Here is a 12,456-nt window from a genome sequence, read left to right as displayed (position 1 = left end):
ACTCTTTTTAGAACATCACCATTCAAAGGATAGGAAGGAGACAAATTGATTACATCAACCGTTGTCTTCAATGCCTCACCCCAAAAGGATCTTGGCAATTTAGCTTGTGAAAGCAAACACCTTGTTCTTTCCACAATGGTGCGATTCATCCTCTCGGCAACGCCATTTTGTTGAGGAGTCTTCTTAACTGTCTTTTGATGCCGAATACCTTGGCTGCGACAATACTCATCAAATGGCCCAACGTATTCACCACCATTGTCTGATCGGATGCGCTTCAATTTCTGCCCTGTTTCTCTTTCAACCATGGCCTGAAAACGCTTAAATACTTCTAGAACTTGATCTTTAGTTTTTAGTAAAAAAGCCCAAACTTTCCTTGAATAATCATCAATGAAAGTAACAAAATAAAGTGCACCACCATGTGTTCTAACTTTTAAAGGACCACAAATATCCGAATGAATCAACTCCAAAACATTTTCTTTTCTAGAAGCAACATTTTTATGAAAAGAAACTCTATGTTGTTTACCCGCCAAACAATGAACACAAGTTTTGAGATGTGTACTTTTCAAATCGGGTAGAAGCACTTTCTTGAACAAAACTTGCAGCCCCTTTTCACTCATATGGCCAAGCCGCTTGTGCCACAATTCGGTACAAGTATCATCTTCAAGTGCATTGACAACACCTTTACAAATTTTTCCTTGCATCGAATAAAGTATATGAGTCTTCTTGCACTTAGCCACCACCAAAGAACCCTTTGTGAGCTTCCATATTCCATCACCAAATTTGTTGTTGAAGCCTTCATCATCTAGCTTTCCAGTAGAGATCAAATTGAGGCGAATGTCGGGAACATGTCTCACATCTTTAAGCAACAACTTGCAGCCCAAATTTGTTTCCAAGCAAACATCACCTATGCCAATAATCTTGGACAGACCTTCATTACCCATTCGAACAAAACCACAATCTCCTTCGGTGTAGGTAGTGAAGAAATCAACTCGAGAAGTCACATGAAAAGAAGCACCAGAATTAATCATCCAATTACTCTCTTGGCCCACAAAATTGATACAATCATCTTCACAAACGACCATGAGATCATCGGTAGTAACTGCCATTGTGTCTTCTTGCTTCTTGTCCACACTTTTGTCACGCATTTTCTTCTTATTCTTGAGCTTTCGGCATTCCCGCTTCATGTGCCCTTTCTCATGGCAATAATGGCACTCAATGTCTTTCTTTGAAAAAAAAATCATCTTTTGATTTGTTACGGCTTTGATCACGACCATGAGGAGTCTTACTCCTCCCCCTTGTTTTACTTCGGCCTCTCACAACAAATGCTTCTGAATGAGAGGAACCAACTAATTTTCTATCATAAAGACTCTCTAATTTTTTTCATAAATCATGTGCTGAAGTTTCAGTAGCAACATGATGAAATACACTGTCATCAATCCATTGACGGATAACACCAACGGCTTTTCGATTAAGCCTCTTCCATTCTTCATCTTTCATACCTTCAGGTTTGCCACTATCACCCTCAATGGGTCCATACAAATCTTTACAAAATAATAGGTCCTCCATTTTAATTTTTCAAGTTACCCAATTGCTTCCATTGAAGCTACACATACGACCCACATTCTCTTCCATTGATTTACACAAATAAATAAACTCAAACAAACCGTAAGCTCTAATATCAGTTGTTTAGGAAAATCTATGATTCCCCGCAAGTAAATCAATTAATGGGAATAAAAACTAATGCGGAAAAATTAATCAAATGTAACACAAGAATTTTTACGTGGTTTCCTCAATGTGAGGTACGTCCACGGGATCGAAATCCGATTCCACTATTAACCAAAGAGTTTCCAAACGATTACAAACAAGACACGAATGGTCTCACAAAACCACTCTTAGGTGAATTCCAAGTAATCACAAATAAACAAGAGGAAAGACCTCACCAAATTGATGAACCAAAATTTTCAGAATCAGAATTGAAAAAGATCCAAAATAATTAACCCAAATCAAAAACTTCAATGTAGACCTTCAAAGCAGAACCGAAACAGAGTTGCAAAGCAAAGCACAAATTCTTGAATTTGATGGCACCAATTCTTGGATTGACCAAGTCAAACAGGGCAACAATCAATACCAACTGAACCCCAACAAATTACCAAGCACTCTCACCAATCAATTGATCAAAAACGTGCTGCAACTTCCCAAGCAAAAACGGCTGCACTTTTTCTTTTGGGAAAAATAATACCAATCATATATTGTGCATCTAGGGTTTTTTTATCAAACCATTAGTTGTTTCCAAATTGAATTGGGTCTCCATAAAATTAAATATAATATATAAAAATATATTATAATTAATACTAAACCAAATTAAACTCTTTTTCCAAAATCAATTGGATCCCACACTCCAATAAAGAGGTATACCCAACAGTCATGTGGTGTATTTATTGTATTGGTTGCTTCAACAAACACAACAATTTTATAGGCTCTTAAAAAAACACAATTTTCACAACTTCACTCACTTGTGATTTGTTTAAGAAAAAGTAAAAAAATAAAAAAACATAATTGGTTCACATCATTTTGAAATCATAAAAATCTCTAATTTTGAGGGTCTTAAATATTTTTGAGCTATACAATAAGGCTATTCAATAGTTTAAGAAACCTGAACAAATTTTCTAACAATTAAGTTTGGCAAGTGGGTTTGGATAGGTTTGGAGCTATTTTAGTCATAAAAGACAAAATAGGTTATTTTAGCCACAATAAACAAAACATTACATCCAATTCATAATAATTACATTATTCTCTCACAAAAAAAAGTCAAAAAAGCAAAAAAAATAAAAAAGCTCTTCCCAAACTAAACTTTTTAACCCAAGTTAGAATAGTCAAAAAAATCATAAAGTCCAAAAACCAACTCGCTTTTCAAACGACACAATGTCACCTAGAAGTTAGTTTAGATCAAAATAAGGACAATGTTTGGTAAATACCATTATTGACTTTTTTTTGTAAAATCTTTGTTATTTGACTTTTTTTTGTACAAGCTTTATTTATATTTATTTCAAACTTGACGAATTTGTCAAAGATACAACAAAAACTATCAAATTCATATATATACAATGTATATATATTTGTGATCCCTATATTAATTTTGAATTGAATTCATATTATACCAGAATGAATGAATATAGTATTACCGAGACACATTTGTGATTTTTTATTTTTTTATTTGTAGCAATAGTGAAACTAAATCTTAATCATACTGATATACCTGAGTGAAAAAAGGATCGGGTCGACCAATCTTGTAGAAGACCCCAATTACAGCAATCTTAGTCTGTTCGTTCTCTTGTGGGCTTTCATGAACCATGTGTAGTTCCATGGCATACCTATTATTATTATTCACAAACATTAATTGTAGTTGATGATACATACTAAAATACTACTATGAGAGAGAGAGAGAGAGAGAGAGAGAGGCAGACCTTCTGCCATTGAAGGAGTGCTCTGAAGGAGAGTATGGAGTTGGTACTCAGTGCCATTGATTTCAATTGATCCAGCTTCACCAAGAGTCCATTTAATCTACATATGGACATGAAATTTTGTACAAATTATATAATATAAGTGAAAACGTTGTGACCTTTTTTAGATTGAAAATCGCGCTAATTTTCTCAATTTTCTTGAATTAACACATCAAATACTCATGTCATTCTATAAGTAGCTCAAAATATAATTTATATAAATTAAATTAATTTTTCGATCCTCTCAATCATTACCAAAATTTATTAATATTGTTTCCTTAAAATTACCTTATTCTAATTAGAACCATAATATATATAGTTATACATACTAAACTTCAAAGACTTCTATAATTATATTTAAAAAGTTTAAGAGATATAACAATGGGGGAGGGTGCTGCACGTTAGGTCCTCAAATTTTTTTTTTCTTCTTTAAAACATAATGACAACATAATTCTTTTAAGTATAGGGGAAAAAAATAGAAATATAAAAAAAATTATTTAAAGATTTTAAGTTAAAAAACAAGCGAATTGTGTAGATTAAACTATGACTATGATCCATATATTTTAAATGATGGATATTCATATTCTCTATTTAATATGAGTTGTTGTCGGGTTATTTTAGCCAATTTCTTTGTATATATCTTTATTTTTTTAATAAACTTTTTCATATTTGTTTTTGTATAAATGAAATAAATACAAAATATAAAAAAAATCATTTTAATTGCTAGCTAAATCTAGCTCCAGCATAACAAGAGCACCAAGCTCCCTTTTATAGATAAAACAAAAGCGATGATAATTTCGAGCTTGACATCTTTATAATAATGACGCAAGGGGAATCACAAGGAGTTTTTACTACAGTGTAAGGGGAATTGAAAGGAGTTTTTACTGTCAATATGAGATAAATTACTTAAAAATATTTACTGATCACGTGGTTATTTAAAAATCAAATTATGTATGTGTATATTTTTTTTAGTTTAAGTATTTTTTTAATGGAAGACCAGCCGATGGGGCACATTTTTTTTATATTGGAAAAAAATAAAAAAATAAAAAAGAATTGAAAGAGACGTGAAAATTTTGTAACTTTAGGTCTATATAAATATGAAAACAGTAGAAGGAGTAATTGATTAAGAGTCATAAAATCTAAAATTAAGAGTCAAAATTAATTAAATTGAAAGTACATGGACCAGAATGATATAAAGAGTATTAATGTAATTTGTATAAAATGAACATAATGTAATTTGTATTAAATGGTTTTTGTCTTGCGCTTCATCTATTGCGGCGATAGTTTTATAGGCCGACATGTATGTCTACTTAATGATAATCGGACGCGTCCAGACTCCTAGTGGGATGTCTACCATAGAAGATAGAGTTGCTAAAGCATTAGCGAACCTGTTGTTCTCTCTCAGTAGATGCGTGAAAGTCAACTTTTCAAACCTAGGAATCAGAACATCCAAGGTCTGGTGATAAGCCTTCATCTTTTCTTCTTTGACCTTCTAGTCTCTGTTTGCTTGAGAAATAACTAGATCCGAGTCCCCAATGACGTCTAACCTTTTTTTCCTTAATTCCAGGGCGGCTTCTAAACCAGCGATACATGCCTCATAATCTGCTTCGTAATTGGACACATTGAACCGGAGTTTGAAGCCTAAAGGTATATGGGAGTCGTCGGGTGCTATCAGCAACACACCTATCCCATAACCGTATTGATTAGACGCTCCGTCAAAGTACATTGTTCACGTCTCTTCCTCGACTTGCAGAATGGCTTCATCTGGGAACATGTATTCTACCACTTCATCCTCTTCTACTAGGTGATCTGCTAGGAATTCCGCTACAGCTCTCCCCTTGACCGACTTGCGGGTGACATACTTGAGATCAAATTCGAAGAGGAGAAGCAACCAACGGGCTAGCCTACCTGTAAGCGCTGGTTTCTCAAAGAAATATTTGATGGGATCTAATCTCGAAACCAGGTGTAGACACCCCATTTTTGACCGTCCTCAAGACTTGGACGTCACCGTTTGAACACTCGGTGATCATCCATGATTGTGTTCGTTTGGAGTTCCCGGAGGTCTCGGCTCGCGCGCCTTGCCTCAAGATCCCCGAACTCGACTGTTTAGTGTCTGGTTTTTGCACCAAACACTTTTGTTTTGCCTTAGAGGGGCAGGGAATGCCTTGTGAGACATCCCCATACACCACCGGCAGTGGCTGGAGGCCACCGGCTGGTCTTTTTCTTCCATCGGCAATTTTGTTTGCCGGTCGGCACACTTTATTGCCGGTCGGCATAATATGTTGCCGGTCGGCACTGTTTTTTTGGGCAGCCGACCACTGTTCCTCCACTTTATGGAGATATTTTGTGCCAGCTGTGATAGCTGGCACCAACTCCTTTCCCCTCCATACACGTGTATGGAGGGATTTCCCTCTAGCCAAGCTTGTTGAATAAGCTTTGCAAGAGGGATCCTTATAAGAGGGAGGCTTCCCTCTTGGTTCTAGGTTAGACTCTTAGAAGCAAAAACCAGCCCTTAACAATATAGATACACTCTATCTCTATATCTCCCTCTTCCCCCTCCTTTGTGTGTGGTTTTTGGCCCAAAAGGTGTGTTTTACCTTACTTTTGCACCATTACACACACTATCACACCTTAGTCCGAGATTGAGGGACTTGGGGGAGTTGTTTCTTGAGTTTTGGACTGGTTTTGATCCAAAGAAGGAGGCTAGACCACTTGCTCTTCAAGGGTTCTTCAAGGGTGAGCATTTTCCTCTTTATTCCCCAAACTTGCATCGGTTTTCTACCTATTTTGTTTACTGTTTTAGCTCTTGTGTATAACATAAAAAAGGTTCATATTTTCCTGCTCTAACACTTTCATTGAGGTCTCTTTGTGGTTAGATTGCAAACTCACCCTCATAGGCCTTGTTTGGCCTATTTTGGTGCCCTTTTGATAAGGTTTTGTTCACTTCAGCATTTTGATCTTTTGATCACCAAAAATCAGTGTATTTTAGTGTCAAAAAAGTTGGTTTGAAGTCTTGCATAGGGGAGGGACACCCCTCTCCCTTTATGGTTTTGTTTACTTGCTTTTTTGGGCTCAAAAGGATAGCATGCGTGCTTGTTGTTTCTTGGCTTCATTTCAGTACTTTTTTAGGCATCTTAGGTCTTACATAATCTCTATTTTTTTGGTCGGATTTGGGCCCTCTCGCATGCTTGTGATATTTGCTTTGTATCGCTCCATTTTGCTTAAAAGCACACCCTATGATTAGGCCATGATTTTTGTGTGTGTTGGCTTGGTTCCATGGAGCATTTAGCATTGTTTTTCCATGTTTAAAATCTGTTGGTTGTCAACTTGGTCATATTTAGCATGTTTGTTAGAGTTGCTTTGTATTTTGGCTTGGATGCCTTGAGTATTTTGACCTCTAGCATGCATGGTTGTGTTTACCCTCTTGATTTGGCATCATCTATGGGTCATATTTTAGTCCAAGAATCATGCTTGTATGTGTGCATGCATGGCCTCTTTCATGCCTTGAAGATGTGTCCCCTTTATGCCTAAGAATGAGCCTTAGTGTGTTTGCTTCATGGGGGATATCTTAGTTGCCATACTAGGAGCTTCTTGGGTCCTATTTTTGCATGCATAGATCCTGTTTTTGCTTGTTTTGATCATGCCATGAGTGGTCATGATAATGGGGGTGAGTTGTCTCCTTTTGTGTCTTAACTTTGGGACCTTGAATTTGCTTTTTAACATGAGTTGATTGCCTACCATTTTAAGCACCTTTGGTCACTGTTTTGAGGAGGAAAAGGGTCTGTCCATTTGCCATTTTTTTTAGCCCTCTTGCGTGCTTGCTCCATGTTTGTTGCATAGTTGTTCCATTAAACTTTGTGTAGCACATCGATCCCATAGTCAATTTGGTCCATGTTTGCACCATTTTGGTACCTTGCATGCTTAGCATTGTACATTTGTCATGTTGATAGCATAATGTTTGTTGTGCTTTACATCTTGGTGGTATGACACATTTGAGGCTTGTGAGCATTGCATGCATTGCATTTACTTGGTTTGGGGTGTCAAACCAAGTGCGGGAGTCAAGGACCATTCGTACTTCAAGTGACGTAATGTGCCTTGATCCCCGGTCATCGGGACCTTTGACTCCAATTTGATAAGGCCCCGGTTTTCACGTTATTTGTTGCATGCATTTTCATATCAAATAGCAAATTTGATCCATTGAGTCATCATGCACCTTGGATGGCTCAAAGGTCGAAGGTCGTGCTTCTTTGAGTTCGAAATATGATAAGAAGTAAGACCATGCTTACATGTGCCCAAAAACTCCATACTATGCACTGCCTATCCTCTGTTTGCTGTCAGATTGTCTGTTGCAGGAAGTTTCTGCCGACCGGCAGAATTTAGTGCCGACCGGCACTATCTGGAGTGCCGATGAACCTGATAAAGTGCCGACAGGAAGTTTGGAGTGCCGGTGGCGATTCTGTCTGGCCGGTGGTGCTCTGCAGAATGCAAGGAACTTGCTCCAGCACTTTTGGAATTTTTTCAGAAAGACAAGGCAGTACAAACAGAAGCGATAAGAGCATAGTACGGGTTTTCCGGGCAGGACGGATTCGAGCATGCATCATCTGCGCGCCCCGAGGCAGAGGCTGTGGCCACCCTCTTTATTCTTTTGCTTCCTTTTTTTTAATTAATTAGGAAATTTTGTAATAATTTTATTTATTCTTTATTTTGGGACTGTAATATTAATTCGAGCCCTCTGAGTGAGGGTAAACATGTAATAAGTGTGGGTGAGTGTGTGCATGTCTTCCAATCCCCATTTCTTTCTTCCCTTTTATTTACCAGCTTATGATGGTAGATTAGGGCATTTTGAAATTAGCATACCTTATGATATGCATGCGTGCATTCATGCATCTGTTAACATGCACCGGGCTCGGTACATCATGCTAAACGCATTCGTATTTTCAAATTCCAAAATTAAATACATGAATTAGTTGGTTGCATATCGTATGCCATATCTAGGTTAACCGAGCCTAACTAAAATTGCACCTTGTATGTGTGGCATTAGGCAAAATAACATGAACTAGGACATGCATGTTTGCTAACTAGTTTACTGTTTTGGCACGGAGTACAATGTAAGTATTTTTGCTTTAGCATCCAGCATGCGTGTGAATGTTGCCATAATAGTATGCCTGCCATGCGGCTAAGTGCTTACATGAGATAAACTGCTTGAATGCCTGTGGATGGAGGTCAAATTGCTTAAATTGGGATAATGCGTTAAAACTGCGATTTTTTTTAAGCCCACTAGATAGTGGCAAAACCACCTTTTCCAAAAGCCCACTTGAGGGTGGCAAAATCTGCATTTTAGCCTACTTGCGAGTAGCAAACCATTTTTTTTAAACAAACATGAAATGTTTTGTCCCAATTTGAGCAATTTGGTCTATACTTGTTTGCTGTGCGCATAACATAGTAATTCTAGGCTAATAAATGGGATAAGAACACATAGCGTTTTCAAAATTGGATATCACGGTTAGTAGAGGCCGGTCTTCGGACCGGGCGAAAGGGGGTGCTCATAGCTGACCTTCCCCGATCGTACCCAAGCTCCCGAGCCGAGACAACTCCGGTGATGACGGACATGTGGCCTTCGGCACCGAGTCAGGGTTTCCTAAATTCTCCCATAAAAAATATTTAGGTGGCGACTCTGTATCTGGCAAAGCAGTCCATGTTTGGCACTACTTTTTCAAAAATCTGTTTCTCAAAACGATTTGCCAGATTTGGACTCTTTGGTTCAGATTAAGAACCGTGACTGCGAAAAGTCGAGTCCGAGCTGTAGCGCGAGGCCCCCCGCGGGCGCTGTTACACCAGGATTACAGAGTAAGCTAACAAGTAGTGCCTCAACTTCTTGGTAGCCCATACCAAGGTTAGGCAACCTTTCTCCAACAGAGTGTAGTGGGTCTCATAATCCAACATTTTCTTGCTCAAATAGTAGATGGCTTTCTCCACCCTATCCTCAGATTCCTGAGCAAGCATGCATCCCATTATTATGTCTGTGACCGACAGGTATAGAATTAAAGGTTTCCCCAGCTCTAGCGGCAACAACATAGGAAGATTCTGAAGGTACTACTTAATCTGCTTAAAAGCGAATTGACATCGATCATCCCATCGAAATTTCTTTCCTTTCTTCAAGAGACCAAATAGTGGTTCACAAGTCAAGGTTAATTTATAAATAAACTGTCTTATGAATTGCACTTTTCCCAGAAAGCCTCGCACCTCCTTTTCAGTCCTTAGTGGTGACATTTCTAGGATGGCCTTGATTTTGGAAGGATCTACCTCGATGCCTCTCTGTGTGATCAAAAAGCCCAGAATTTTCCCTTCTATCACGTCGAAAGTACATTTCTGCGGATTCAACCTCAGTTTGTATTCTCTGATCCGTTGAAAGAATTTTTTCAAGGTGGTGTAGTGGTCATCTCTTTCTTTGTATTTGACAATCATGTCGTCCATGTACACCTCGACCCCTTTGTGGATTATATTATGCAAAATAGTGGTTGCAACCCTCTGATAGGTAGCCTGGCATTCTTCAGCCCAAACGGCATAATCCGATAGTAGTAGGTACCCCACGGTGTCGTAAATACAGTTTTCTCTTTGTCCTCGGGCGCCATCATAATCTAGTTATACCCGAAAAATCCATCCATGAAGGGTAACAATGCATGACCCGTAGTGAAATCCATTAATTCATCAATGTGCGGCAAGGGAAAGTCGTCTTTCGGACTAGCTCTGTTCAAATCTCGAAAGTCCACACACACCCGAATTCTATCATCCTTTTTTGGCACTGGGATGATGTTGGCCAACCAAGTTGGTTATTCAGATACTAACAAGAAACCTACCTCGATTTGCTTAGTGACCTCTTCTTTGATTTTCAATGCCCAATCCGGATGGATTCTTTGTAACTTTTGCTTGATGGGTCAAGCCTCGAGGTCAAGAGGGATCCGATGATGTATAATCTCAAGATCGATTCCAGGAATGTCTTTGTAGGACCACGCGAAAACATCTTTGAAATCTTTTAATAAAACGACTAGGCACTCGCGCTCCTTCGAAGACAACATGGACCCGATCTGAACTAGACGCGGATCCTTCTCAGTACCTATGTTAATAGCAATGATTTCATCAGCACAAGGTTTCACAAACCTCTCCTCCTTTCGATTAATCAAGTTTTTCAAAACCAAAGGAATTCCTTCATCTTCGTTTTCATTAAAATTCTGAAAATCTTGGTCAATGTAATAAACAAGCAACATAGAGAAATACTCAGAATCAGTAGCAACATTCTCATTCATAAGGTCCAGCTCTTCGATTACAACCGACTCAAAAGCAAAAGAAAAAGAGGACCTGGACAAGACCTTGGCATCCGGGTTATCACCCCCAATAATACCAAACTCGGACTCAGAAGAACCAGAATCTGATTCTGACTCCACAGACTCTGTGGAATCAGAGTCAGAATCAGATTCTAGCCTATCACCCGACTCAGAACTAGACAGGTAGCCCTCTTCTAGTTGCTAGAGAAGAGATGGTGCTTTGAGTTCACACCCGGTTGGTCCCCGATCATGGAGATGGTAAGGTTATCTCCCAAGTTCTCTGAGTCAACCGAAGGATCTATGAGGAGACATGCCAGTGCTCCCCTTACTCCAAGCTCGCTGTTGTTCGAGTCACTTTTCATGCTCTATTTAGCATCAGCACTTGGCTCAACATTTTTCTCGACATCACTATCTTGTAGCTATAGGTCGAAGAAGATTTCAAACCCAAGAATCTTGATTTCAATAGTCTAAGTACAGAGATCTCTCAATGGCATTTCAGTTCTTCCTTTACCGTTTATCGCCTTCGCTGTTCCTATTGCGCCCAAGGCCTAAAAATAAACACACAAACAAGAAACCAAATAAGAACACACAGAGATTTACCTGGTTCATTAGATCGCCTATGTCCATAAGCAGCAGAATTTTCACTAAACTGAATAGAGAAATTGCAATGCTATTTCTCTCTCTCAACCTCACCTCACTCACTCTCTTTCCATCACTCTTGGTGAAGACTTGATGCTCTTCACTTGTTTGCTCTTGCTTCTCACTCACTTGATTATTTTTTCCCTCCTTGAACACCTATTTATACACAAAGTTTTGGGGATAATTTGGTAACTTGGCCATGGTAACTTGCTTGCAAGTTGGCTTGCAAGTTGCCTCTCCAAAATCTATGCAAAGAAGTTAGTAAGCTTCTAGAATATGCAACTTGCCCACTTGCTCTTTTATCTGAGCCAACTCATTGAGTTAACTCAATGTGTTAACACAATTGAGTTAACTATATTCAACAAATCTCTATCTTGGTGAGGATTCTCCATTAAACTTTAGTGACCACTGCATTGTACCTGAAGGTACTTACTGTCGAGAGATATTGGTGAAGTCCAAGAAGTGTTTGAACTTGATCCCTGATACCACCTTAGTGAGTATGTCTGTAGGATTATCTGCAGTACCAATCTTTTGAAGCAAAACATCTCCTTCATTTACTATTTCTCGGACGAAGTGGAACTGGACATCAATATTCTTGATGCGGGAATGATGGACTTGGTTTTTTGCTAAACAAATGGCACTCTAGCTGTCACAATAAACCTCCACTTGCTCATGTATAATCTCCAAGTCCTCAACCAATCTATGTAACCAAATGTCATCTTTGAATGTTTCTGTTACTGTCATGTACCCTGCATCTATAGTAAACAAAGTCATTGTTGACTGAAGCGTTCACCTCTAACTTACAGGTCCTTTAGCAAGGTAAACAAATACCTTGCTGTCGACCAACATTTGTCCAAGACACTAGCATAATCTGAGTCCACATATCCAATCAGATTTTGTCCAGGCCTGCTATCTCTCTAGAACTTCAATCCCAAATCAATTGTGCCATGTATATACCTTAGGGTCGATTTCATTGCTTGCCAGTGACCTTTTCA

General features: G+C 38.5%; 1 pseudogene across 1 annotated transcript in view; it reads right to left on the bottom strand.

Annotated features, from left to right (window-relative positions):
* Positions 1 to 12,235, bottom strand: part of LOC114284618 (carbonic anhydrase Nec1-like) — a 32,076-nt pseudogene extending 19,841 nt beyond the window's left edge. The window contains exons 1-5 of the transcript XR_014341471.1: positions 12,122 to 12,235; positions 11,881 to 11,976; positions 11,423 to 11,617; positions 3,465 to 3,561; positions 3,257 to 3,371 (exon numbers count right to left, since the gene is read on the bottom strand). The product of XR_014341471.1 is annotated as a carbonic anhydrase Nec1-like (transcript). The remainder of the gene's footprint in view (positions 1 to 3,256; positions 3,372 to 3,464; positions 3,562 to 11,422; positions 11,618 to 11,880; positions 11,977 to 12,121) is intronic.
* Between the last annotated feature and the right edge of the window lie 221 nt (positions 12,236 to 12,456).

This window comes from Camellia sinensis, chromosome 10 (genome assembly GCF_055761805.1).
Source record: "Camellia sinensis isolate YWXY chromosome 10, ASM5576180v1, whole genome shotgun sequence".
Taxonomy (NCBI): domain Eukaryota; kingdom Viridiplantae; phylum Streptophyta; class Magnoliopsida; order Ericales; family Theaceae; genus Camellia; species Camellia sinensis.
The sequence above is the reverse complement of the archived record's forward strand: the minus strand, read 5'-3'. Positions and strand labels throughout refer to the sequence as shown.